Genomic DNA, 27,691 nt, shown 5'->3' with positions numbered 1-27,691 from the left:
ACTTATTCAGATTTACATCAATATAACAAAACGGTTGGTTGAGTAATGTAGTAGTTGGTTGAACACCTGCGTCACGACACCAATGACAGTGGTTCGAATCCCGGCTGGGACCAACTCTATGTGTCGGAGGTTCATCTGGGCTCCTCGTCAGTACGGACGCACGAAAAACGAGAGACACCGCGATGGTTGAAGAGCGCGTGAATGGAAGTCGTCCGTAATACGACTGAAAAGGTCTTCACAAGGATTGATGTTAATGAGTTTAATGTACGGGTGCAAATGACCTCAGAGTTTAAAAGCGTCAATGTCTCGAATAAAACAAACAAACCTATTACGATAAGATAGCAATAATCCAGACTACTTAAAGTGTTGATTAACGGCAAGTGAATAACGATGAGAATGTTTGCCCGAGTATGTGGTTTGTATGACAACGCTTCTAACGCAGCCATAAAGCACATGATTTATATCAGGAGCGGGCAACATTCAGCCCGCCGGCCGGACTCTTCATAGATATTGTAACACAGTTGATGCGATGGTCTTTGATCCTTCTTTGATGATTAACACAACTTATGGGGTATCTTAACCCTTACATTTCACCCTGAGACAGAACGTTATGCTATAAGATTATTGCTACGTCAAATCAGTGTTCCCGTACTTTCGCGCCAAGCGCGAAAAAATTTCAATGAAATCGGTCAATAACATTGTTATTTTCCTGTTTTATATTCGCTTTCATCATCGGATTAACCGCTACAGCTGATAAAAGCGGAGAGCACGGTATTATACATCATGAGCTGTATATCATGTTCATTGTTCACATACCACATGGTGAGACCATTCATGAGTTTGTCGAGGGTTCGAGTCGCGCGGGTCCTTTGTCATTAATAATTATTTTGTTTAATCATGCTGTTACTTCGTGATGCCCAAAGAGAGTTGTAGCCGTGGGACTCGGATTGCAAGAAGAGGACCTTCTGGTGCGATTCTTGGCCAAAGTTCTATACCTGACGAAATTTCTGGGATCGCCACAGTCTGCCAAAATACCCTCACTTTTGGCTTACAACGTAAAATTAAACTGACACTAGGAGAATATTCTGCATTCATTTGTCTTCATTAATTCTTTGTCTTTGTTTTTAGTCACGTGAAAATTATATCATGTTCCGTCATAAATGTAATTTCGATGTTTACGTCCGACATATAGCCATGTTCAAAATACTTGTTGACAACTTTGATCGAAACTCATGATGTTTCATTGAGATCAACAGTGTTAGATCCAGTGAATAATATTTTTGCGTATCTGTAAGTCATCTTTCGGAAGGCATACGGTAGGTTAAGCAAATGACACTACAACAAGAACTTTTAATGACATCTGAATTTATTGCTGATTGAGTGGAAAAGCACAGGTGTAGTTTTGGTCGCGCAGTCAAACAAAATCAATTTGTTCTCTCGAAGTGGATATTGCGCAATTTTCACTGCTATAAATACCTGTATATGTGATGGAAAAGACATTCCCGACGTCGTGATGAGCCTTAGACGGGACACTGTGGCAAAAGGCTTTCATGTCGATACAGAAAAATGAAAGGCGTTGATTCCAAGCCAATGGCAATTGCACGACTTATAGGAGCCGGATAAATGATCGAAATACATAAATATGTTGTTGTTCTGAAATGATGAAAGGTTGAATGAACTGTCAATTATCAGGTTGGAATCAGGAATATCAGGAGAGCGTTCAGGCCGCCTATGCCAATGTCGTCGAATTATTTCGTTTTTCCAGAGGTCGTCAAAGTATAGTCATCATCGATATAGGTATTCCAAGTATTCCAGGACTTGGTTGCACGAAAAAAGCAGAAAACCGCGAAATAGAAGTAGAAGTAGTATAAAATCATGACCACTTGACTAAGTTGTTCAAGGAATGGAAACCTCTTTTGAGTACTTCCGTAGAAGTATTGTTCGTGTGCCCAAATATAATTATTTAGGTTACAATAGTGATATTGGGATTGTACAGCATTTGTAAAACATCCTTTCTTAAACTGGTGAGATACTGAGTGTTCTTATTGATCATCACGTTGGCTGCTGCATTTCTGATAGTATGGCCACTGAATGTTGTGGGGTAAGAGTATAGCTGAATTTACATTGAATTTACATCCAGTTGGTACGCGATCAGGCCTTCATATTTTACATTTTTATCAGGCCTACTCATATCACCCTGATTATTTCCATTTTATATTTCACGTGGAAAAATATGCAGCAATTTCTATTCAAATCGCACACTATAATAATAATTTTGTATAATGTAGAAAACTTGAGAAACTTTTTCGCGAGTCTAATCGACCGACAAAGGTATCTGTTGGCAGTAGTAACAACACTACCTCCAGGGGCTTAGCAATGCAAGATGTGAATCTTGGATGTGGATTAGGAAATTTCGAAGGGAAAAACTGCAGCGTATTGATGTATATCGTAAAATTTGAAATATAAGAGATGCGTGGGTATTTATGCGAAATGGTGGTGCTTAGCCGCTATGACTTTGTGTGTGCACCTGGAGCGTGGTTGTTGCGTGAGCAGGAAATGATATGTCAAATGTCCCTTCCAGTCAATGTGGAAAGGTCAAGTAAATGGTTAACCGTTTCCCGATCGACTAGGATTAAATGCTTTGCACTTGTCGTTCGGAACTTCCGTGCTTCTGTGCCCAGATGGGTGGGTTCTTCAAAATATTTACTGCAGAACAAACCGAAATAGTTCACGGTTTTGGCACACTGTATTCCGTTCATATTTGTGTAAACCGAGTCTATTCAAATAATGGTAAGTCTGCAATGGCCTTTATAGATGCACAGTCCTATCAAGGCCGAGTTCTCTCGTTGGCTACAATGAGCTTGTTTATGCAGAGATTGGCGCCTACTAAATATCGGGCACCATTTTGTATGAGTGATATAATTCGCGTCGGGTTCCGCTGGTACGTGATTAGATAATATTTCTGACTTGAGTCGATCGCAAGGCTTATCCACAATACAGATTTTACATCCGTTACAAGGTCAAATCAGGCTGCACAATCAACCTGCTGAGCCCGTATGGCAGAGCTCAGGAAAATGAATTTCGGTAAAACAAAAACAAAAAATGATGCATGTCTGTAATAACTTCGTTGGAGCCAAATTACATGAATTCGTCTTAGGATACAGGAATAACTGTAACTTCGCGAGCTCGCGTTCGTACGTAACACACATAGTGACGGGTAGTCGATCATGCATAACTGCATGTTGTCTCAATGACATATATTTTGTATATAAGAACGCATCTTCGCTCCTGTATACGTTCGTGTGTTTAGGTTATTTCAAGTTATTCAACTACACTAAAACCAGGGACTATGGAATTGTCAAATATATTACAATTATTATAAATTTATAGGTATACACATTACGATATGAAGATCGCTACAGTTTTCACCCTGTTCGCATTTGTGTTAATCTGCTCCAGCATACGCAGCACTGGCGCAAGACGCAGATATGATCGATTTATGAGAAGACGCACGTATGTATTGTTTCTACTGTAAAAGAAATATTGATATCGCCGGATATAAACTGATGTCCTCAATGCAGAATCTGAAGTGGCAAAAATACCAATTCAGGTTTGCACATTGTTACGCTCCTGCCAAGATTATCTACGAAAGCCAACTCGTTAGAGAACCTATGTTTTGTTGTTGGTGGTGGTGGTGCTGCTAGTCTTGCGGTGTTCATTGTGTTTCGATTACATCGGTCTTTTTACACCAGGCCGATATTCCTAAACATGAATCCGTAAGTGCTGACTTGTAGCGCCGCTCATATTCATGGAAACTTTTGTAAGGGATCGATTACGGGCTGAAATGGCGTATGACAGCAGGGATAAACCTCAATCACTTGTATGTAGGAATTCCGGATTCCACATTGATCGGACTCAGACTCTGAACTAGGAACTAATTCGCTTTTGAGGTTTGCAGCAAGCATAAGCATTCCCTCGCCTGTTTTCCTGTATTTATCAAATATTAGCACAGCCGTAAAAGTGTTATCAAAGTGTCTGCGAGGCATCGAGCTGAAACGAAATCATCTTGGATTACTAAATTTTATACGTTTGTATAGTCTGCGGTAGACTACTGTAAATTTCAACCCCAGCTTCCTGTGTACGTTTCGAAATTTTTGAGATCGATACATTGATAAACTAATCCTAATAACATCTCGTTGCAGTCAGCCATTATATGGTGCCTCTATTGAAGTTTCGATTGACGATTCTGTGAGAAACGATGCAGGATAACGGTACGACTCCAACGTAAAAGAAGTTACGAACATGTATTTGTAGGCAAATATGCAACATTGAATATTCTTTAAAATTTGCATCACCCGAATACGTTCTGTCAAATTGATACACCAATCATATTTGTTGCCAGATGAACTCAGTGTGTATAATCTCATCTCTGATCTTGCAACAAAGACACAAAAACAGAAGATGCACTTCACGCGATCAGTGCGTGTGGCCAATCCCTCTGTGTTCCGGGTATCGCGAATGAATGAGCATAGTACAAAGCACGTGAAATTGCATGCAACGAAATGGAACGTAAATAAGCAACATACCATGAGTCCTTTCAGGCCCTCTTGTGGACAATGAGCGCTGCGGAATGCGACCGCGACCTCGGCCGTGCTCAAACCCACTGACGAGAAAAATGATGACTTTAAGTCCCTGGTTATCGATCTTTCTGACCTCCCGGACCGATAAAACATTCAGACAAATGCTGCGGACCGGCGTATCTTCAAAAGCTCGAATTAATTATGAATTTAATACTAAAATTATATTCTGAGATTCCATTGAAGTTTTTGCGAAAAGCTAGCGAATTCAACTAACACCAATAATTTGATTGTGATTGTATGATTATTTTGAAGGAAACGCGACTTTGCTGTTTATACTGTAGCCCAGTGGTTCCCAGCCTATCCCGACTCATCCTCCCTTTATCAAGCTCGACATATATTAATCGCCTCTCAGTTTTTCGGATACCAGAAAGAGGACATATCAACACAGCAAACTCTGATCGCTGTTGAATTGACTAAAAAGAGTTCAAATTTCTGCGGCAATTCCGGTATCTGAGGATATTAGGTGGCGAGATGATCCAACTTTTGCGGCAGTTCCAGAATAACCATTTTCATAAGTATTTCGTGCCGGTATCCGCGTGCCTGGTATTTAGATATATCTGACTGGACGTTATTACATTTTTGCCCCTAATCGCCCGTTTGTTATTTTCGCCTCCCTGTTTCTCAAAATCGGCCACTGCCGGGCGTAAGTAAAAATCAAATCAATCAAATTATCTTGACTTGATTCGACTTTACACGACGTTTCCGAAATGCGAACTGACTCGTGACTGGAAGCGAAATTTTCGAGTCAAATTAGAAGTCATTAACTGATTGGTGTAGACTAAGTCGCTCTTTCTGTAGAATGTACATTGTACGACATCTGCATCTTCTCTACACGGTTGTTGATATATGAGAGCAACTATTGTCATTCCACGATTGCATGGTCTGGTTCACTGAGCCTCCATTCATTTGTCACAAAAATAGACGGCAAACGAAGTGTTATAGCTCAATATGTCATAGATTGGTATGGTAGCCTAATCTATCTGCAGCAGGGGTCACCAAACTTTTTGAGACCAAGGGCTACTTCCTGTTGACTGAAAATGCGACGGGCTACCAGTTATACTCCCGATGTTTATCCTACGGTTACTATATTTTGGAAATCTGGAAAGAGGACACTTTTGCATAATTTCAGACTTGCCATGCCCGAGTAAAATTCGAGCTTGTACTTCGTTCACTAAAAAATTGGTCATCACTTCAATTCGACTCCCGAATTACCAACTTTTTCTGTAAATTTTATTGTGTTGACTGCAATATGAAAAAACTTCGTCTTTTTGGCTCAAGTACCGAAAGGCCCGCCGGACCGTTACTAGAGTGCTGATTTCATGTATCTCAGGTAAATTTTCACACACATTTAACCATAATTAATTTTCAAAAAAGAGGACAAATTCTCAAAAAGAGAACATTTGGATGTCCTCCGAGGACACTTTCAAAAAAGTAAAAAAAGGACAAATCATCATAAAGGTGGGCGTATGGTAACCCGAATTTATCCGAGTTCAGTTGCTTTTATTCACTTGGATTAGGGCTAAGGCAATCTACGGCCTGACGCCCGCGACGGCATCGAAAAATATAATGTAAATATTGATCCAAAATGCGCAGAAAAATATTTAATTAGGCCTGCTAGAGCAGTCTGATTACACTTTTTTAAATGTATTTCATCATGATAGTGATCACGCTATAATCTTCATATTGCAATTTCTAATTTTATTTTTAGCACAATAGACAGAACCCTTCATTCTGACAATGTTGTCTACATCACAATTTTTCATCATGCGCTTCTTGATATAAGAGCCAATGCACACGCAGTCTTGTTTCAGTTAGGATATTGCGATACATTGAACAATGAACATAACATCATGTCGACCTATTTGTTTCATTTGACCGTTTATGATTCACAATGAGCAGACAATGGGCCGTGTACAACGGTATGCCTATAAAATAGGTCACAAGCTGTAAATTGAAAAATCAGAAGTTCATCCATAACGTTTATTATATAGGCTACGGTTCATCGACTGTGCAATCATCTACGGTACAAAGTACAAACGAAATACAGGTTGCAAAAATTTTTTGACTTAGTAAACAATTTTGACAAAATATTGACTTATTTTGACTTGTCAAACAAATCGCCCTACTTATCATTGAATCCGGACAGTGTCATTTTCACCTTTATCAGGATCCATCATTACCAACAACGGATATATAATCTACTGAAAACATTTGGAAAATATGCTCTTCAAGTAGAAGCGATATCATTTCTCGCAACCAGAACGCCGTGTCGAAGGCCACAGTCGCTGCGCTATGGAAATTCCACGATCGTTGGAAACAGAGAATAAAATCACGCAAGACAGCTTCCCTTAAAAAGCCATCACACCTTGTAGTGAGCAATAACTGCTCAAATACTTCGTAGTTCTCACAGCACACAATGAACCACGCTTTTCAGGGATACAGCCGACTGCTAAATTAGTCTATTGATGGGCAGGATCAACATTGTCAGGTAGCTATGGACACTTCCGGTACAGCTAAACAAATAGACGGACGAGCCTAAATTGCCCTGACTGAAACGATTCTCCATCATTCTGCTAATTTAGCGGCTTTATCAATCTTTTAAACCCTACGCAGCAGTTGCCTTCTAAACCTACACCGCTCCCATTTCGTATCAGCGCCCCCCCCCCCTACCACCCAGTTTTATAGTCAGCGCCCCTAATCGCCCATTTCACGGCCAGTGCCTCCTATACTCCCGCGAACGCTCCTAGGGTGCTCTGGCACCCACTTTGGAACTACTGTTCTATATTAATCCTAAATCGAGTGTCAATCGCTAATTCTTCACTGCATTAATACTAACATTATTTTTTAGAAAACCGGAGGCATTCAGAGAATGCACAATGATAAGAATACGATCTATGGTGTGTGGAAATCCGCCTTTTAGGAGCAGGTACTGCAATCGATTGAGTAATCGCTGGAGAGCCTGCAAGGTATTTGTAACGCACGATCCATCCATGAAAATCCTATTATTGTTACAGATAATATAGGCCGACGACGATATTTTTATGCTGATTCGATGAATGTTTTAATTTCTCTTTAAATTCGCCTACCAATCCCCATTCGCTATACAAAGAGGATAATTGAATTATTTATCTGATTTAGAGGAGGGGTTCTTACACTGTTCTTTAGCACGGCCGCCTAATTTTTTTGTTAGTCATAGCGGACCCAGAGCAAAAATTCATACTTATATAATCCATGGCACATCTATTACCTTTGGTACGACTGTTGATCTCAGGTAATCCATGATTCAAGTCAATGCAATAATCAAGTACTGCTATATCACAGCTTTTGATATCTACGTACCGGTAGATCATTGGATGAGCTATGAATAGACTAATTTTACCTTGAGAATAGTCTGAGAAAATCCGGCTCATCCTATCCGGCTTCGGTCTATGCTCCGTCCTAGTAGCTAGGAAATATGTGTTTTTAAGTCCATTTCACCACAGGAAATCCACGCGGTAAGCTCCTTTTTTCATGTGAAATTAGTATTTTTCATCTATATTCGAATATGAGGTCCATAAATATACAAGCTAAAGCGTCTCGTTCGATAGGGATGTTTGGTGCATCCGCACCTTGTTGGTTCAGTTGGACGCATGCGAGTATTGTAGTTGAGCATATCAAGAACAAATTTGATTGCTTCGTATTTCTCTCCCATCATGGTAGAATGACCAATTGGTACAGGAGACAATATATCTCCGTCGAGCAAAAAAAATTGACAGACTGCTTTTTCACCAAGATTTCTAGTCAAGCTCATATTGATTGTATATCTTTAGAATGTAAACATGGAACGGCAACGACCGAATTAGCAGCTTTGTTCCGCTTCGCTAAGGCTGGAGTAGAGAATTGTTTTGCGTAAGCGACTGTAGGATTTCTGGCAATCCAAAAGCTATCTTCCAGATCGCAGAATTTACTGAATCTGGTCTTGATCGAAAGCTACTGTTTCACAGATTCCGAAAATATACATTAAAATATTGATCTGGCATTGATCCACTTAGAATCTGTCCTCCAAGTCTGAAATGTCGGCATTGTTCGAACAATCGGAGAGTCGCAACGGGTCATTGTTATGGCCATTGTGTCGCGGTTATCCGATTGTTCTGAACAATGCACATTTCAGATGTTGAGGGTGATTTTACGTCAAGACTGGAGCGTGACCATATTTTTATTCATATTATTGGAATCAGCTAAAAAAAATATGCTTTATGTTATCTACATATAGTTCGATAATATAAATACATTTTTAAACGAATAACTCCAAAATAACTAAACATTCACTATTTCTACAATTTTCCAAATGGCTGTGTCTGTGTCTAAATGTCTGTGGCCAACATCAAAATGTTCAATGCTCATGTAGCCCACTAGTGGGCCACCGCTCACAGTTCGAGAACCCCTCGTCTAAGCTAAATGTCGCTCTGGCCTTTTTCAGATATCTTGGTGGAATCGTGTATCAAAGATCACGCTTTTGCAAGAGTAAATGACCAATTTGACAAGATTCGGTATTTGTGGATCACTTTGAGCTTCGGTGCAGTGTCAGGGACATCTTCAATGTACATATAGGTTTTGGGGAAAGGGAAGAGGGCAGAACTTATCATATTAGTATCGACTGTTTTAATTTTGCTGTATCATCGGTTTGTATAGTGATAAGAATTGTGAAGATATTTTCATAGTAACTTCTAACATGCAGCAGATTCAACTGTCATGCATGAAGGAGTAGAAATTAATGTCACATTGTTAGTGATAGAATACTAGTAGATTTGGCGCGAAGCAAAAACTACATGAGGTGGTAGTATAAGTCGACAGGTTATAAAAGTATAAACTAATTGAAAATTGAGTAATTTGAAATGTAGATTTGTGTGAATCAGTGGAAAGTCGTCTCTGTCAGTCGCTGGAGGAACCTCTGGAACTGTCATGATATATTTTTGTTACTGATGATGAATGAATGACGGCGCCTTTTATAGGAAAAACTTTTCAAATTGGTACTGCGTTATCGTGATCGATCAGTTGTTCACGTACCCCCACGTTCTGGTTTCTTTTTGCCCACATTGAAGAATTGAAATGTAGTTTACTTCAGCTTAAGAAACACTATTGATGTGAAAGTGGAACTAGTCTAAAACAAAATCATTTGAGTAAGCAATGCAAGTGGTAAAACATACTTGAGAATTCTGATGGAGTGGACGTATCTCATTCTTGAGCATGACCAGCTGTGGTATATGATGCTGCAGAGCTTTTGTATTGTTTTCAATAGTTATGTATAGATATTATACGTAAGCTGCAGTGTACTGTAATTTTTACATGTTCCCGATATATATGTAGGGGTAGGCCTATACGCTGGATTAGGTTTTCGCATCTTTCCTTGTTTGTAAATTCCTTGTTTACCACATATTATTTTTACTTTAAATACAACATCCTCACCTTGTGTCTCTCTGGCTCATCGGATAATCACTACGTATATCGAAGTTACATGGCCATTCTTTGCAAAATAGTATTGAGTCTGGAATCCATTCTATACGATGCGATTACACATTGCTGCCACCTGTAAAATAGTGGTTTGGAACTTCATTTCGCAGTGCCATTCTCCAAACAGTTTTACACGTCTATGCTAAAATGTTTTATGTGAAATTGCTTGCTGTAAAATAAAATGATCCCGATTATAAACTGTGTAAAATGATGTGTTTTCGTAGGGCGTAAGCCTAGTTTGATATGGTCCCGCTAAGCGCCGAGTGATGACCTCTCTGGTTTCCGATTTGAATGACCGGACAACAACAGTTATATTACATTAGCAACCCGCAACTGAAATCATCTGTTTTGCAAGCAGGTGCTTTTACGGTCATGAGATTTTCACTTGATTTATATTGGAGAAATCATCGGGCATAAACCAAATGTAGTAGTCTTTCTGTCCTCTCAAGACATACAATGGAAAATGCGAAGATAAAAAGTTCCGCAAAATATACGAATATGGTCACGGCCTACATGTTTCATACTACTTCTCGACTCGGGAAATGTTTGGATGCATTTAATATAAAAGTAGTAAATCGAAGGTATTGAAATGAAATTAGACGGTAAAATGGTATAGAGCGCCATCCCCACGCTGCAATGGACCCGACCCGCGATGCAATGCTGAGTAAGTAAAAAAAATGCTTGTTTTATCCAGTAGATTTCCAGATCTCTGAGAAATATTTTCAAATGAATATTCCCTCATATTAGAGAAAGGTTCATTGCACATATGTCATAATAGGAAGCTGGGTGAATTGTAACCATGCTCACATTTTCATCGAAATATTGGTATTCCAAGGAAATTCAATTTTATTGAAGAAACGATATTGGAATAAGTAATATAGGAACAAAAATGAAATTCAATTGATCATATAATAATTTGGTTTAAACATTGTCTCAAAAGTATTACGATTGTTCTATGCCTGGAACAATGCCCTATCGCATCAGTCTGGGGCAATTGGGACAATATCATTCATCAACTAAAAGTATACAAATAAAAGTTACAATGTAGAACCACCAATATCGGACAGCCATAACAATATCAATCACTAAAGAAGAATAAGTTGTCAGCATTCCAGGCTGCATCTCGTTACTATTTTGGCAGTGATACTCAAACTCTGATACGTGTATGCGAGACGTATTGAAGTGGTACACGAAAAGTTTTAAATTGTTTATTGTATTTAGTCCATAATTTTCTGTCCTTTCGTGTAGATTACACCAGAGCGAATGCACGATGTAAGTATCGAATTAAACATTTGATAATGAAACCATAGTGTCATATATGTGTCGACACAAGCAAATCTCTCGGCTCAGTGAAATTGGTCCACGTCACACTTTCCATTTGCCTGAAGGCGATTTGACGGTAATTTTTGGCCAACTTGCCGAGCATCAAATTTGATAAAACGGGTATCAATCGAAAGCTGCCGCTGTACTGATTACGAAAATATAAATTTTATTTCGCTCGTGGCCTTGGAACCGAAACAATCAGCCTCGAATTTTTCATTGTTGTGGAAAGTGGCATAGTGACGCGGAAATGCTATCTGGCAAAACGAAAGCGTAGGTCAGGATCAAATGATGGTTGCGCGGCGAGAGTGAGTGCACAGCTGGCATTGCGGCAATGGGCAATGATTTTGCGTTTCGAAGTGCAATCACGTCACCGAGAAACGTTGCGCTGGTGATAGTTTCTACAGGCGCTTTGGTAGTAGCGAGCACACAAATTACCAGCCTTTCCTTGACTTGTATGTGTAGAACTGGGTCCACAGAATGCATTAAGGCCCTACGAATTTTCGCGCATTGTCATTCAACTTAGAGATCTTTCGGTCGAGGTCGGGGATGTCAAACTCAACATGCGTCGCGGGACGGATTCAAACCTGAAGATCTCTCGCGGCCCGGACCAAAATGTTACCTCAAAATCCGTACCCTTGATTTTCATTAAATACTTAATAATCAAGCATATATTAGAATATTACTTTATATTACAAACCTGGTTCAATTACAGCAACACCTGTATCGCAAACAGCAGATTTGCCATGAGAAACACGGCGATTAGACATTTGAATACCGTAATATATTATTAAATCGCGATTCTGGTTTCTCTGGGGGCCGGTGACCTTTTGAGTCAGAAGTGATACAGCAGTGCAACCACATATATTGGATTTATACTTATGTGTAACGAATATATTCTCTAAATATGCTGCATATAACGGTTTCGTATTGGCGTTTTCGTTTCTGTGAATATTCAGGTTTCAGTCCATTTGTCCATAACAGTGTTTTTCAACCCGTTGACGGTTCGCACTTGTGCGAATGAAAAAAATTGCAGTGCCAATGATGTAGGTGGTGTTACTTGCATGACGTATATACTTTATTATTATCAGATATACCGCCAGAACTGGTAGAAGCGGTGGGCACGTAATTTCACATCTTGAGATATTTATTATGATTATTGTTCATGCCACGTGGTGAGACCATTTATAGATTTCTCGAGGCCGAGCTTCGGGCGGACCAATTGTCATTAACACCATAGTTTAATCATTCTGTTATTTCGAGTCCTACAAATATAGATGTCGCAGATCCAAAGATCGCTTACACATAGCACAACCAAGTAATAGAGAAACTTCTCTGGTGGGCCGTGCGGGATTCCCAATTTGCGTTTATTCTCGGGGGACATTATTTCCATCTGCTGGTCGCATTTTCGCCGTGAGACTCAGATTGTGAGGAAAGAGCCATCATGCGCGATCCGTGACAAAGTTCGATCGGCCATAGCAGACGATATTTTTGTAACATCACAGTCTGCCGATATCTCCCAATTCTTGCTTACTACGTCCAATTATAGTCATCGAAGGAGTTGATTCGTTGATTCTTTATGTTGTTTGTGTTCATTGATTCTTTGTTTTCGGTTTTTAGTCACGTGAAAAGTATGTGATGTTCCGTCACAAAGGTGGCTTCCATTTCTTTTCATCATACATGCAGCCAGTGTTCAAAAAACTTGTTGACAATTTAGATCGACCACATATGTCTCATTGACATCAACAGATGTTGAAGTACATTACGTTGTTGAAGCCAGTAAATACTATATTGGTCTATATATGGTTTAAACTTAAAGTTGACATTAAATTTGATTTATCCCTTGTATTGATGGATAATTACGTGATTAATGTATCTATTCAGTAATCCGGCCCTCCAAGTAGCTTATTTTCCAAATCATACACGCCGGCTGGAGAAGTTCCATGCCACTGGTTCATATCAACTATATAATGTCATCCATCAGAAGGCATACGGCAGGGTAAGAAAATAATACCAACACAATCGCTTTCAATGTCGACATTTAAGTGCAAATATATGATAAGGCAGTTGAATTTATTGCTGAGTGAGTATGAAAATACAGATATAGTTCTGGTCGTGCAGTCAAACAAAATCAATTTTTTTAAAACAATTTGACGCTGCTCTCTCGAAGTGCATATTGTGTAATTTTCTCTGCTATAAATACATGTATCCATGATGGGAAATACATTCCAGACGTTGTGATAAGCCTTAGACGGGATACTGTGGCAAAAGGCTGTGATGTTGATGCAGAAAAATGAAAAGCATTGTTACTAGGCCTGTAGGAATAGCACGCCTTATATGATAACGATGAATAATAGAAATACATCATTATGTTGTTGTGCTGAAATGATGAACGGTTTAATGAACTGTTAATTATCAGGTGGGAATCGTGATGGCGTTTAGGTCGCCTATGCCAATGTGGTGAAGAGGTGGTCAAAGAATGGCCATCATCCATACGCAAGTAGAAGTAGACTTAATGTTGTAAATTTCTGATACGGAACAAGAAGTAGTAGTTATTCCAAGTATTCTAGGACTGGGTTGCATGAATAAACAAAACACTGCAAAATACAAGTATAAGTAGTATGAGATCGTGACCACGTGACCAAGTAGTTCAAGGAGGTGAAATCTACTTGGAATACTTCCGTAGAAGTATTTTTGTATGACCACCTCTGATTGTTTAAGTTACAATAGTGATATTGGGATCATACAGTATGCTAGATATCCTTTCTTAAGCTGGCAAGAAGTTAGTAATTTTTATTAATATTTACGTTGGCTGCTGCATCTTCTATAATATTACCTCTGAGTGTTGTTACGTTAGATCAGCTCTAAGCTGAATTTACATCGTCCAGTTGGTACAAGATCCGGTCGTATATCCGTACGTATGTATGTATAATTAGAAATCGTGCGTATAACTGCAAATGGTTTTTTGCACCATGTCATTTCAAAATCGAAAGTCGTATTTTACATGTGGAATAGGCCTAACCATATCACCGAATATATGTCGATTTGACAGTTCATGCGGAGAATTCTGCGACATTTTCAATGCAAAGCTTTAACCATGTGTTTTTGCGACTTTAATCGTCCGTCGACAGTGTCATATAGGCAGAACTAGGAGCACTAAGCCGCCCTAGAGGCATAGTCATGCAAGATGCTCATTTGAAACTTGGAATGGGGAAAACTGTTATCAACAAATACGTGCTGTGACGATCCATTGTAGCGTATTGATGAGAAATGTATGATTCGAAATATGCGGAGGGGGCGGGGGGTATTTATGACGAATGGTGCTTAGCTGCTATGACTTTGTGCACAAATAACGTGTGTGATTGCTTGGCCAGTAATTCATAAGTAATATGTTCAGTCAATATGACAAAACCAAGTATATGCTGGACCGTTCCCGATCAAATAGGAGTGAAGGCATTGTACTTGACGTTCGAAACTACTGTGCGTATCTGCTCAGATGAAGCCGCTCTGCAAAATATCTTCTATAGAACAAAACTAAATGATTGACCGTTTCCCTAACACTGTATTCCGCACAGATATCACCTTCGTGTAAACCGAGTCTATGCAAAAGATGGTTAAGTTTGCAATGGCCAGTATAGATGCACAGGGCACACGTTGCAAGTCCGAGTTCTCTCTTCTGCTCCAATGCCATCGTTTATGCGAGGGTTGTTGCCTGCCACCTGCTATGTAACATTTTGTGTGAGCGATAGAGTTCGAGATGGGCTCCACTGGTTGGTGATTACTGGGGCGATTTTTTTACCAAAAAATCGGAAGATTCTGGCCTATAAAATCAAAATTTTGACATTTTGTGTGCTTAAAAACAATATTTTGACCTGACTTCTTCAAACTAGGTGTTTTCCGAATATAGTACATGGTCACGAATTTTGATGTATCCAGGGAAGAAATTGACTGACGTCATAAGTTGCTAGTTTTGGGTGAGGCAATTGAAGTCCTGATTACCGACATGCGCGCATCGTAATTCTAAACTCCTTATCTAAGAGTTGCTGATACGTTTATAGCTCGTAGCCTTTACTGTCCAACCTCGTGGGATTCAGTTTCCAGTATATTATGAAATAAATATCAACTCGAAAATAAAACGTTCAGCAATGGTCTGAATCTTTCAGAATCATGTCCATGTCAACAGGGAAATGCATAATCATCATGCAAAATGTACAGATCAGCTCACTCATTCACTCATTTCAAAGTCTGCTGAAAACTATTGAATATCCTAATTTTAACTTGAGAATCGTCTGAGAAAATCCGATAAATCAATCAATCAACCAAGTAGTTGGATAATTTGTGATTTTTTTAAAAGAGAGGGAGATATGATATTCTTTTTCGCCTGGACCACCGAGATCCTTTGACGACGGAGTTGCGATACGGCCGTGAGGTCATCTAGTCTGCGTCCCCTGTATTCTAATATGAGAACCATAAAAGATGCCGGCTTTAAGCTTCTCGTCCGATAGGGATGTTTGGTATATCCGCATTTTCTTGGCTCAGCAAAAATCAATCAATAAATCAGCAGATATGAGACGCATACGAGTAATGTAGAACAAATTAGTTGGCTTTATATTTCTCTTCCATCTTGGTATAAGGACCAATTGGTACATGAGACAATATATTTCAGCTGTGCAAAAGTCCACTTTCCAGGTATGACAAACTGCTTTATGACGAAGATTTCAAGTCAAGGTTGTATTGATTGTATAACTGAGCACCACATGGGTAACCCCCATAGTCAATTATCACCGGGCAACACAATTTTTGCCCCAAATTGCCCCAAAGGGCGTTTTGAAGATTGAACGGGGTGGAAACGCTCAGGAGATGAAATGGGGGGCAAAGTGGGGGGCGCTAGGCTCATGGTATATATGGGATGCGCTGAAGAAAAATGGCGTCGCAGTAGAGGGTCCAGCAGGGACATCGTGCAACAACAGTTGTGTATATCTCTGAGTTCTCATTGCAAATTAACATTTGACCAAATATGTGTAATCTCGAAATTTTTCGTCGCACTGCGCGCGAAATATATGCCGGCCATGTTTGCAATATGTTTCCATGTATGCAGTGGTTTATTATGATAGATGTAAAATGAATTGTGCGTACATTTAGATCGCCAATTTCCGTTAAAATACTACCACCACGCTACCGCGGGTTATTTACAGCAATATGTTTCGAACTAGGTATTTTTTCTCTCAGCGAACAGCATGTCGAAGTCGAATGAAGTGGCACTGTACCACTGTTATGAGCGATAGCGACGCCCGTTGTACATTAAAGATGCTTTGGAGCTTTTTGGTCAAAATGATTAACCAAATATATTTGTATTCGAGAGCTACAAAATTAAATCTTCAGATTATTTCTTCATCGTATCATAAAGGATGGTACTGTTTAGTGGCGTGACCCGCAACCTTACATGAAAGTTGTATCATAAGGATTGCTTTGTTTGGAATACATTAATGGTAAAATTATTTACCCAGATGGTATGAGCCCGTACCTGACGGTTGTTATGATAACCTTGATTTTCGAAAGGGAGAGCTGGAAGGAAAATGGTGCAACTGACATTGCGTCTGAAGAACGAATAAAGTGCGAATTTTAGGGTACCGATTTATGCTAATGACTCTTAACTGAGAGGGTTGTCTCGCTTGATACTCCAGCAATATAGCCTGCTAACATATTCAAGGTCCAATATACTCTGGTATCTTTCCCCCATCATCTTCAGATATTGGTGGAAACTTTCTCCTTGCTTATCGCTGACTACGCCAACGTTTTCCGAGAAATTAGCGAGATGGCTTTGGCGAAATACTTTGTATTTTGATGCTTGCATATGTAGCAGATGAGTTCGCTGAAGCTTTTAATATAGCTTCTGAGCAATTTTGATGCAATCCCAAATCCGTGTTATCCCAAGTAATCTCATGACAACATTTTCAAATGACAACCAAGCATTCCTTCGAAATCGGAGATTGACCCACTGAAACGCTAATCCTTGATGAGTTGCACAATATATGAACCAACAAATTCACCAGCCATAAATTTTGTAACGATAGGTCAACAAAAGTCAAAGTGATGGTATGGACCAAGGGTGGCCAACCTGCGGCCGTAGAGGGAAATTTGTGCGGCCGTGGAAACGTATTCAATTAGTATGTGTTGGCATGAAAATACAACTTAGGAATCGACTCCCTAATTTTTAGATATTTTAATCAACCTTGAAATTTCAATGCGTCTCCTTTTTTCGACGTTGAAGTAGTAGCGTCCTTTGCAATCTGAGCACCGGAGTACAGATGTGACCAGCAGAGAAAAATAATTGGCCCCATTTAGAAATGCCAACCCGGAATCGTGTCTTCCGCACGAAAGAAATTTGTTTCTGTTGCGTTTGGGCGATTTCAATATTTTTCCACCATACCGACAAACCTCATGGGAGCAGACTTGGACAACTAGAAGATTTTCAGCTTTTCCAAATTAGATTAGAATTAGAATTAGAGCTACACAGTTTTTCAAAATTAGATTAGAATTAGAATTAGAGCTACACAATTTTTCCAAATTAGATTAGAATTAGAATTAGAGCTACACAATTTTTCCAAATTAGATTAGAATTAGAATTAGAGCTACACAGCTTTTTCCAAATTAAATTAGAATTAGAATTAGAGATACACAGTTTTTCCAAATTAGATTAGAATTAGAATTAAAATTTCCGAATTTCCAAAAACTTGGAAACTGAATGAAATTGTGAATGAAAAATAAATACGGCAAAAATCAAGCTCAGTTCATATCAAGCCACAGTGCATTCCTATAAGCATGAGAATAGTTAACGTCTGTACATCAAGCTTGTCTCGTTTTGCACTATACCTGGGGTCACCTACATGCAGCCACATGCGACCGACGATCTGGTTTGTGATTTTGGAAGAATGCGATGAAGCATTTTGAAATCTGAAATCGATTTCAGTGTCAAATTAGTGTAATTGTTTCAAAATAAGCTCTTTGCGTGTACCCAACAACACGATTCCTCACTAGCTGAAAAGACTTCGGCCATGGATACATATATAAAGAGTAAGCTGATATGCGCATATTGCTTTGACGTACAATGGCCCAGACACTACCGAGACAGTGACGTTCAGAAAACGGGCTAGGGATTTCCTACAAGATCAATTTTTAGGATGAGATAGTCTTTCAGATATAGTAACATGTCTGCCTATCCCTAATATCGATTCGTTAGTCACTGAAAAGTCTGACCAGGTACCGTGCGCAGCTCATATTTAAAATTTAAATCAAGTTAATGATCGTGATATTTCGTGTTTTATATGTACTTCATTAATATAACATTACTCCTTTTGTGGTAACCATGCCAATCGCCCATGTTAGCGAGCACGGCGTTGTACTAACGCAAAGTTTAGTAGCATGGTTGGCTATTTTTTTCTTCTCAATATTGCATGAGTGCGGCCCGCGGCCTCTACGAAATTTTGAAAGTGGCCCGCGACCCGTTTTGAGTTGGCGACCCCTGCAGTTCTCCGGCATGGCTGAAAATTCGTTCCGGTGGATATTATGTTGCAGTCATGCCTACAAGTTCTTGAGCAGATGCCTTAACATGAGGAAAACGGTTTTCTCCTTTCCAGTAACTCAAAACATCGCAGTCCATGCTCTAACGCTCTGCTTCGATCTCTTTGCACTTCATTCCCTAATATATTTTCATTGGTTAGATCTAAAGCGATCTTTTGTCTTGATGTGGTTACGGGTATGAAAGTGAACAAGCATGTGCTAACTATCTCTCTTTCTTCGCTGCTGTTATGTTTGTGATCGAAACTAGAATGTTGTTCATAGACGACACGCTATTATACCAGCATGGCTATTATTCGTCACAATAACTATATACGATGTATGTAAATAATGCGTTGGCTGCTTGGCCCTGGATTTCCCGGTGTGAGACGGATATTCTTGTTAACTCGCTGCAAAATGCCGCGGACAAAGAGGGATTTTCAGGAAAACAACAAATTAGATCAGAACTAAAATTATAGCATAGGAACATTTGACAAATTAGATTAGAATTAGAATTAGAGCATAGAAACATCTCACAATTTAGATTAGAATTAGATAACTGGCATTTCGCTCTAATTTAGTGAAATTATACAACTAGAATTTTCTAGTTGTGCAAGTCTGGATGGGAGGTCAAGAAATAACAGCATGCAGCAAAGTAACTAACTACAACTGGCCTATCCGAAGATGCATTATCATTTATAACTTGCCCTAAGTTTTCAAAACACACTCTCCCTCAACACTGCCGAGAAATCTGATCACATGGGCTTAGAAAGGATAAATGTTTGATCGGAATATGGGAAACTACTAATATAAATGACGAAATTCATTCGTGAATCTGAGAACGATCATGGCGAATCCAAGGATCTATTCATAACATGGCCACTCGCGATCTCTGTGCGTATAGTTAAACGATATCAATAACTACATTAGCTCACCGAAAATGGACATGGTGCAGTTTAAAATGGGTATTTGGCGTCCAGTTTGTTCATGACGAACTATTACCTGGAATGCGGCCGTAGGCTTCATGACTAATCGAAATGCGGCCGTGAGTAGAAAAAAGGTTGGCCACCCCTGTTATAGACGGAACACTTGCTCCCAATTGACAACTCTTTACTGGATATTTTCCTTTGGCCAAACTTTAGGCATCGGGATGGAAAATATTTATTTTCTTTCAACTATGGGCTCTGGTAAAATATTGCGATCAACAGATTCAAGGTATAATCTCGGAGGCTATAGGTCCTCTAGACCTAGTGCTGTTTTCGATGTCTGCTGTCCCACATACAAATAAAACATTAGAACATGTAGGGTTGCATTTAAAATTAAAACGAACATGTTTCAAACACGTTTCTTCTATAAAACATGTTTTTTTTTATTGTTTTTTGCTTTTTTTCAGCCATGACGTCAGGAATATTTAATTGTGACATCACATTGGATTGGCATTGTCAATTGAAAATATTAGGTAAACACGGCTCCTTCGACGAAAAGGGCTTCCGACCACCGTCACAAACAGACCAAAAATTTCTTTGACCAGGACCACATCGTTATGCAGCATTTTTACGGTCGAAGGTCATCATTATCATAACACTCATTTCGTACTAATTATTTTTAGGGCTGGGCACAATGATTCGAGTACTCTCGAGTATTAATTTTAATGATTCGAGTCGAGTAGTAAAAGACGATTTTTTCGAGTACTGAAATTATACGCTTCTCACCAGTGAAAGTTAATTTATCAACGATAATTATAGTTTCGATACTAATTTTCACCGTTGAAGCCTTGAAACCTTGCTTGGCGTTATTGTAGCATACGAAACATATAGTACAGAGCTACGAATGTTACTGGACGTAACACATTTCCGAAGTCATGATGATCCCACAACATTGTCACCGAGTGGAATGAAATCGGTATGGTCGAAAACTTACAAAGTATCTTTTATGAGATGGATAACAGGCATTATATTCTTTGTGGTGGCATAAACGGTACCTATTTGAACATTAACGTATTACACTCCGTTATGACGTCATAATGAGTGATACTCGATTACTCGACTCGACTCGAAGTATATTGCGTGATTCAGAATCGAATCACTCAGGTACTCGATTTTGCCCAGCCCTAATTATATCAACTTGCTATAACTGTCGAACCAACGACGGTTTCGAGGGATCCAGTCACTCCATATATTGTATACGTCGACCATATTGGGTGCAAATCGCCCGTAGGCTCATTCTACATCTTTTCCGGAAGTAATAAAACAATTATGGCATGATGATACAATGTTTGAAAAAAAAAATGTAAAAAGGCATTTGTTAAAAACACTGTTTGTTTTAAATGATACCCTAATTAGGCTACATGCGTATCCAGGGTGTCTGACCACACAGAAAACACTATATTTCAGTCTTCACAAATGATCCAATGGAGCTTGTGATATTGCAACAATTCAATGTTTCTATATTTCTCACGAGGACAAAGTGAGTGTGCAATTGTTACTGCACCGTGAAGGTTGCCATTTCGAAGAATGCTACAATTTGGGATCATTTTTGAGCTGTCAATGGACATTTGCCATTCACGTTCGTTGTAAGTCAGAATTTCAGATACCTCCACTAGCCCATGCTATCAGTATCATGCCAATTATGCAAAACTACGATAAAAATGCTGTTTTTCCTGATCGAAAGTGAGATACATTTTCTACCTTGCCACGTCATCTTTTCTCACTTCGTTAGGATGGTAAAAGTTCCAAATATTTCTATTCCAAGTCCCAAAGCCTTTGTCAGATCATTAACTTGCGTTGATGACGCGTCAATTTCTAAATCTTCATCATTACGCCAGCTATCTCTAAGATCATCATCTTGATCGAAATATACAAACGTATAGGCAGGGTTGCTGTAGCGTCCTTATTTATAAGATTTGTCCTTATTTTGAAGGGCAAGGTCTTAGAAAACTCAACTGGCCTTATTTAAAAGAAATGTCGTTATTTTCGACTTGCGTCCTTATTTTAACTTGTTTTCAACAACTATAGAACTCCGATCGTTTCCCTCTGGTATCTGTGTTTCATACTATTCTAAAATTATGCTTTTGCGTCGAGATTTTATGACATCATAAATGAAAGGGACTCCCGTGGCGTACACACCACATGATAGGGCAGTGAGTGATCGAAAAGCACGATACATGTCACCTTTCCGTTTATAATATCTTTTACTTTTCAGTCAGTGTGCATTCCTCCTATTCTACAACGCGTAGGCCAGGTGAACGCATGATTTTAGAGACTGCTCGAAGTCGTTTCGACACCTTCCTATCTTTCATTGTATCGCAGTCTTGTTGCGTATTGAAATGATGAAATTTTTAGTAATAAATTGAATTTAATTGAAATTCCAGCTACAATTACAGGTAAACCTATACCTAAGCTGTCGTGAGACCCATAAAGCACTTTCTAATAACGAGGAGGTGCTGGAACAGATTATTTCTTGCGCAAAGTATGGAATGTGATATGCCAAGGCTCGTATATATACAAAGTATGTACAAAAACTCATTTTAATTCTAATCAAAATTTTCGACAGTCCTCATTTTTGGATTCATGTATATAGGAGTTGAGGTGCACTGGATTAGCAGAATGAGGCATTGGGCGTATAGCTGACAGTAAATGTAATATTTATTTTTCTTGTTACAACCTGCAGTTTTGACCAAAATTTCCTTGGATGATTACATCCTCAAACAAAAATGGACTAAAGCATCGGCCTGGATTGCTACCAGAACATTTTTGCCTAATAATTCAATTGACCCCTAGATCAGGGTTGGGCAATTATTTTCCTCCGCAGGCCGAATGAAAAGTAGCCTAGAACATACGTTGACGGGCCTGCATTTTCATTTTATCTCTAAATTACATTGTTATTAAATGCTGCTCAGGGAATGTGTTGATGTAGGCAATGAGAAATAGGCGGTTAATTAAAAATATCTATTTGCAATCATGATTCGAAACAATGGTAATTATGACGCATTTTAAACTCTCTTTAAACCCCTATCCACGTTCTTCCATTAAGACACTAAAACAGTGGTTCTCAAACTTTCTAGGCATGCCCCACCTTTATGATAGTCAAAAATTCCGCGCCCAACCCCCTATCATGATATCACAACATATTTAAAAAAGCAACCAGAATGCTAGCAATCCCGACAAATTGTTTGATGGCATGGCGCGGAAGGTTATGATTGTTGATGAGAGAATTATATAATATCAAGTTCGGGCAATACACTGGCAATATATACACTGGAGGTAAATCGCGCGGAACGCGAAAAAAAATTTCATTCAACTTCGGCTTCGCGCGTCCCTTCAGGTGCTTTCACGCCCCCCAGTACGAGAACCACTGCCTGAAATGTATGTGGGATAGTACAAGACTTATTGTCTTGGTCGCTGCATTCCGTGCAGTGTGCACTGTGCAGCTCAAATAGCCTTGATGTTGAGCGAATCTTGCAGTTTTTCTGAAATGCACCATCCCTTGACCGAGTGTTTCGTGTTTTTGTCATAATTAAAATCCTTAATCTCGGCGACATGCTCGGAAAAAAAAATAAAATGACGGGTTTACTCCTAACTCCAGTATGCAAATATTTAGTGCTCTAAACTTTCTTTGAATTTCAGCTTTCGGCTTTCTCTTTTTGACATGTCCGTTCATCTTTTATGGGTGGTAGATATGATGAGTCATATAGTAATCGTGAGCACTGATTGACATGTTTTACGAATTACGGATTTGGAAGCGTCTCACGTAACAATTTGAAACACTCACCGTATGATGCGTAATGTGACAATGGCAACAAAGAAGGTTTGACCTAAGCTATATAAAAAGAGTGATTTCTTGTGAATTTAATTACTACTCATACTTTACCACATTACCTGTATTTTATATCTGGATTACGCATGTGAGGTACGTAGGCAGCGTAATCGTGGTATATTAATGAACAGGCTCCAACGTAAAATAAATTCCTGTTTAGTTGATACAGCCTATGGTTTTAGTCCACGCATCAACATTCAAAAAGCAGGTTTAACGTTATGAAATTCAAGCAACCTTTCGCGGAATGGCTTCGCGGGCTGCATTTGGCCCGCGGGCCGCATTTGGCCCAGGTCTGCCCTAGATATAAAACTTATTAGGCTATATGATTAAATAGTGGATTTCTATAAGGTATGAAGAAGCAATTTGGCTAAATTCGTGAAAATTTGCATATTTTGGGCATATATGTTGTACAACAAAAACTTACGTGACAGAAGAAAACCAGCGACATTTTTGTAATCAGCATACCAATATTCTCGCCTCAATCAAGTGCAAAATCGAAGTCAACAAATTCTTCATTCAAAATTGTTGCCCAGTGTTATCTATTGATGCGGGAATAATGGTAAAAAAAAAACTACGATTTATTTTCCATCAGCTGAAATATTTAGGGGGTGAATGCAGTAATGTAGGCTTTTTATCGGTATATGTATTATCTAAACCAGTGACAACTTGCCAAAAGTAAGTTCATTCTCCTAATCAGCAACCTTAAAACCACCAACAAAATATTCATAGATGTTCCTCCATACATTTTCGTTTCGGTGACCATTGTATCAACCAAGAGCGCTAATATGGTTTGCTCGGACGGAATAGCTCGAATGGCACATGCGCTACGGCAAACCAGGCCTGTTATTGGAGTGTGCGTCTCTATATTTTAGAATCGGGTAGGGATAGGAGCCGGACTAGACATTTTGCCGGATATCTTTTCATTTGTGACCGAAGCCGAATCAAAGCCGGTTACATATTTTTTTCTGATAAGGCCGGAGTCACTCTCGGAGCAGGATTATCACTATTTTGATAGAGTCAGAATCGCTTTTGAGGCATTGTTCAAAACAATCGCATCGACGTAGTACAATGACCATAACAATGGCCCTTGCGCGGTTGCGTATGTTCAGAACAATGCCGATTCTCAGACTTTGAGGTGTATTTCAAGGGAGTTCCATTGCCCTGATTGGATTTTAAGGTATATTTTCGGAATCAGTGCGACAGTAGCTTTCAGATAAGATCAACTTTGTTGAATTTAAGCACGCAGGTCGTCAGGTATGTGATTGGCGATTATGTTGCGTTCATATTGCGGCGCAGTCATTCCCTCCGGGCAAGAATGCGTGACGATGGGTGTTGCGTATCTATCCGTAGGTTAGTTATCTATAGTTAAATACAGTCCCATAGGTTTTATTGCCACGCTTCATTTGTTGCAATACTAAATATATAACATGAACCCGTACACTAAGATCTCATGTTTTTGTAATTTTTTAGCAATAGATAATCGTAGATGATCAGTATCGGAGTTTTGTCGGCTCGGATCTCGGATCATTTCAGTAATCCGGCCTATAGGGGTCGGCTTATAGTCGGACCAGAGCGTTGAAGAAACGGGATCGGAATCAGACCATAGAATTTGTCAATCGGCCCCGCACTTCTACATTGGCTATATCAATTGTTCCCGATCTAACCTGTTCACATGTACGCGTCATATACACGGCATATGTAACAATATAATAGAGTGCTTGTATCAATATGCATTAACTCATGCTGTCGGATGAAGTTAATTGTCGGTCTGGCCTTTTTTCAGGAATTTGTGCGGCACTTCCTGGCGAACAGGCCTTCTAAGGCCATGTCTACGAGAGAGTAAATGACCAATTTGACAAGATTCGGTATTTGTGGTTTACATTGAGCTTCTGTGCAATGTCAAGGACATCTTCAATGTAAATATTGGTTTTGGTGGAATGTAATAGACCAGAAGTGATTATATTAGCATTCGCTATGTTTTCAATTATGCTGTCTTATCGGTTTGTATGAATGTAGTGGTGAGAGATTTTTCATAGTAGCTACTAACATGTCGCAGGTGGTTAAAGTTTATTCCACGCTTATCCAAGTACTCGTAGCAATAATGTCACATGACTAGTAATAAAATAACCGTAGAATTAGAGCGATACAATACATGGAGTGGAAGTATAAGTTGACAGGTAATAAAAAGTACAAAATATTTGAAAATTGAGTATTTGTAATGTGGATTTGTGTGAATCGTTGAAGACTCATTTAAGTCAATCGCCGGGAAACCTTTCAAACTTTCATGATGCATTTTTGTGACTCATGATGAATAAATGACGGCGCCGTTTATCGGTCAAACTTTTCAAACTGGTACACTGCTATCGTGATAGATCAGTTGTTATGAGAATTTCCTTGATGAGAGTTGTTCACGTACCCCCACGATCTAGTTTCTTTTTGGTAACATTGAAGAATTGCAATGTAGTTTACTTCAGCATAAAAAAACACTATTGGTGTGGAAGTGGAACTAGTGGAACTAGAACAAAATTACTTGAGTAGGCAGCGCAAGTTGTAAAACATATACCTGAGCACTCTGATGGAGTAGAAGTACCTCGTTCTTGAGCATGACCAGTGACCACCAGTGATACATGATGCTGCAGCGCTTCTGTAGTGTGTTCAATGGTTATGTATAAATACTTGGCATAAGCTGTACTGTACTACCGTCACTTTGATATGTTTACGATATATGTAGGTCTATACCAGGCGTGGCCAGTTTTGTTGTCACGCACGGCCGCATTTCGACTACTCATGTGGCATACTGCCGCATTCCAGGGCATAGTCGTAATGAACGAGTCGGGCGCCAAATACTCATGCTAAAGTGTCTATGGCCATTTCCGGTGAACTCCGGAGTAATCTATTTAATTATATAGGCTGACTATACGAGCCGAAAGCGCTTGTGGGGACTGGAAACGTTAAGGGAAAGTTAATAGTCGCGCAGAGCGCGAAATTTTTTTTTGCAGATTCACTAATGAATTTCGTCATTAATATTAGTAGTTTTAGATATTACTATCAAACTCTACCCATTCTCAGCCCATGTGATCAGATTCAACGGTAGAGTTGATGGAGGGGGTGTTTTCGAGAATTTGGCAAAATTATAAATGATGATGCATGTTCGGGCGGGCCAATTGTTATTAAACACTTTGTTTCGTGCTGTTATTTCTTGGCCTACTATCAGAATTGTCGGTATAGTGAGGAGCACACGATTCCAAGTAGATATTTCTATATGAAGCGCACCAATATCATCTGCTGTTCGCATCTGTACTGTGGGGCTCCAATTCCAAAAAGCGCAACTATTTTAAAATTGAAAAATGTCACATTGAATTGCGCGAAGCGCGAAGAAAATTTCAAAACTATAAATGAAAATCTTCCCAGAAATCGGGAGTGAATTCGTAAATTCAAATTGCATGTCGACGGCCGCCCATAGACACTAATTGAATTACGTGTCCACGGCCGCACAAATTTCCTTCTATGGCCGCAGGTTGGCCACCCCTGGTCCATACTCTGGATTAGGTTTTCGCACCTTTCCTTGTTTGTAAATTCATTGTTTACTACATATTATGTTTACTATAATTACAATATCGTCAACCTTGGTTCCTATCCGACTCATCCGATAATCACTACGTATGTCGAAGACTCAAATAAGTGACATCCTTTACAAATTAATATAGAGCTTGAAACCCAGCCTATACGATGCGGTGACAAATTGCTGCCGTCTTGGCTTGGACCTTCATTTCGCAGTGTCTTCCTTGGAAAATTTATACATGTCTACACTAAAATGTTTCATGTGAAAATTGCTTGCTGCAAAATAAAGTGATCCCGACTATAAACTA

General features: G+C 39.3%; 2 long non-coding RNA genes across 5 annotated transcripts in view; one reads left to right on the top strand and one right to left on the bottom strand.

The window, feature by feature from the left end:
- Positions 1-27,691, bottom strand: part of LOC145445049 (uncharacterized) — a 199,089-nt gene that overhangs the window by 137,804 nt on the left and 33,594 nt on the right. The gene's annotated exons all lie outside the window — the stretch shown is intronic.
- On the top strand, positions 1,510-27,691 carry LOC145444751 (uncharacterized). Of its 2 annotated transcripts, none has more exons than XR_013916784.1 (3): positions 1,510-3,513; positions 7,489-7,606; positions 25,606-27,691. It is a non-coding gene; the product is annotated as an uncharacterized LOC145444751 (long non-coding RNA). The 2 variants fall into 2 exon arrangements; XR_013916785.1 differs by lacking the exon at positions 25,606-27,691 and adding an exon at positions 9,100-10,347 and having other exon boundaries at positions 1,519-3,513.

The sequence above is a fragment of the Botryllus schlosseri genome, chromosome 1 (genome assembly GCF_051294905.1).
Source record: "Botryllus schlosseri isolate E-star chromosome 1, Bs_hap1, whole genome shotgun sequence".
In the NCBI taxonomy this organism is placed as follows: Eukaryota; Metazoa; Chordata; class Ascidiacea; order Stolidobranchia; family Styelidae; genus Botryllus; species Botryllus schlosseri.
The sequence above is the reverse complement of the archived record's forward strand: the minus strand, read 5'-3'. Positions and strand labels throughout refer to the sequence as shown.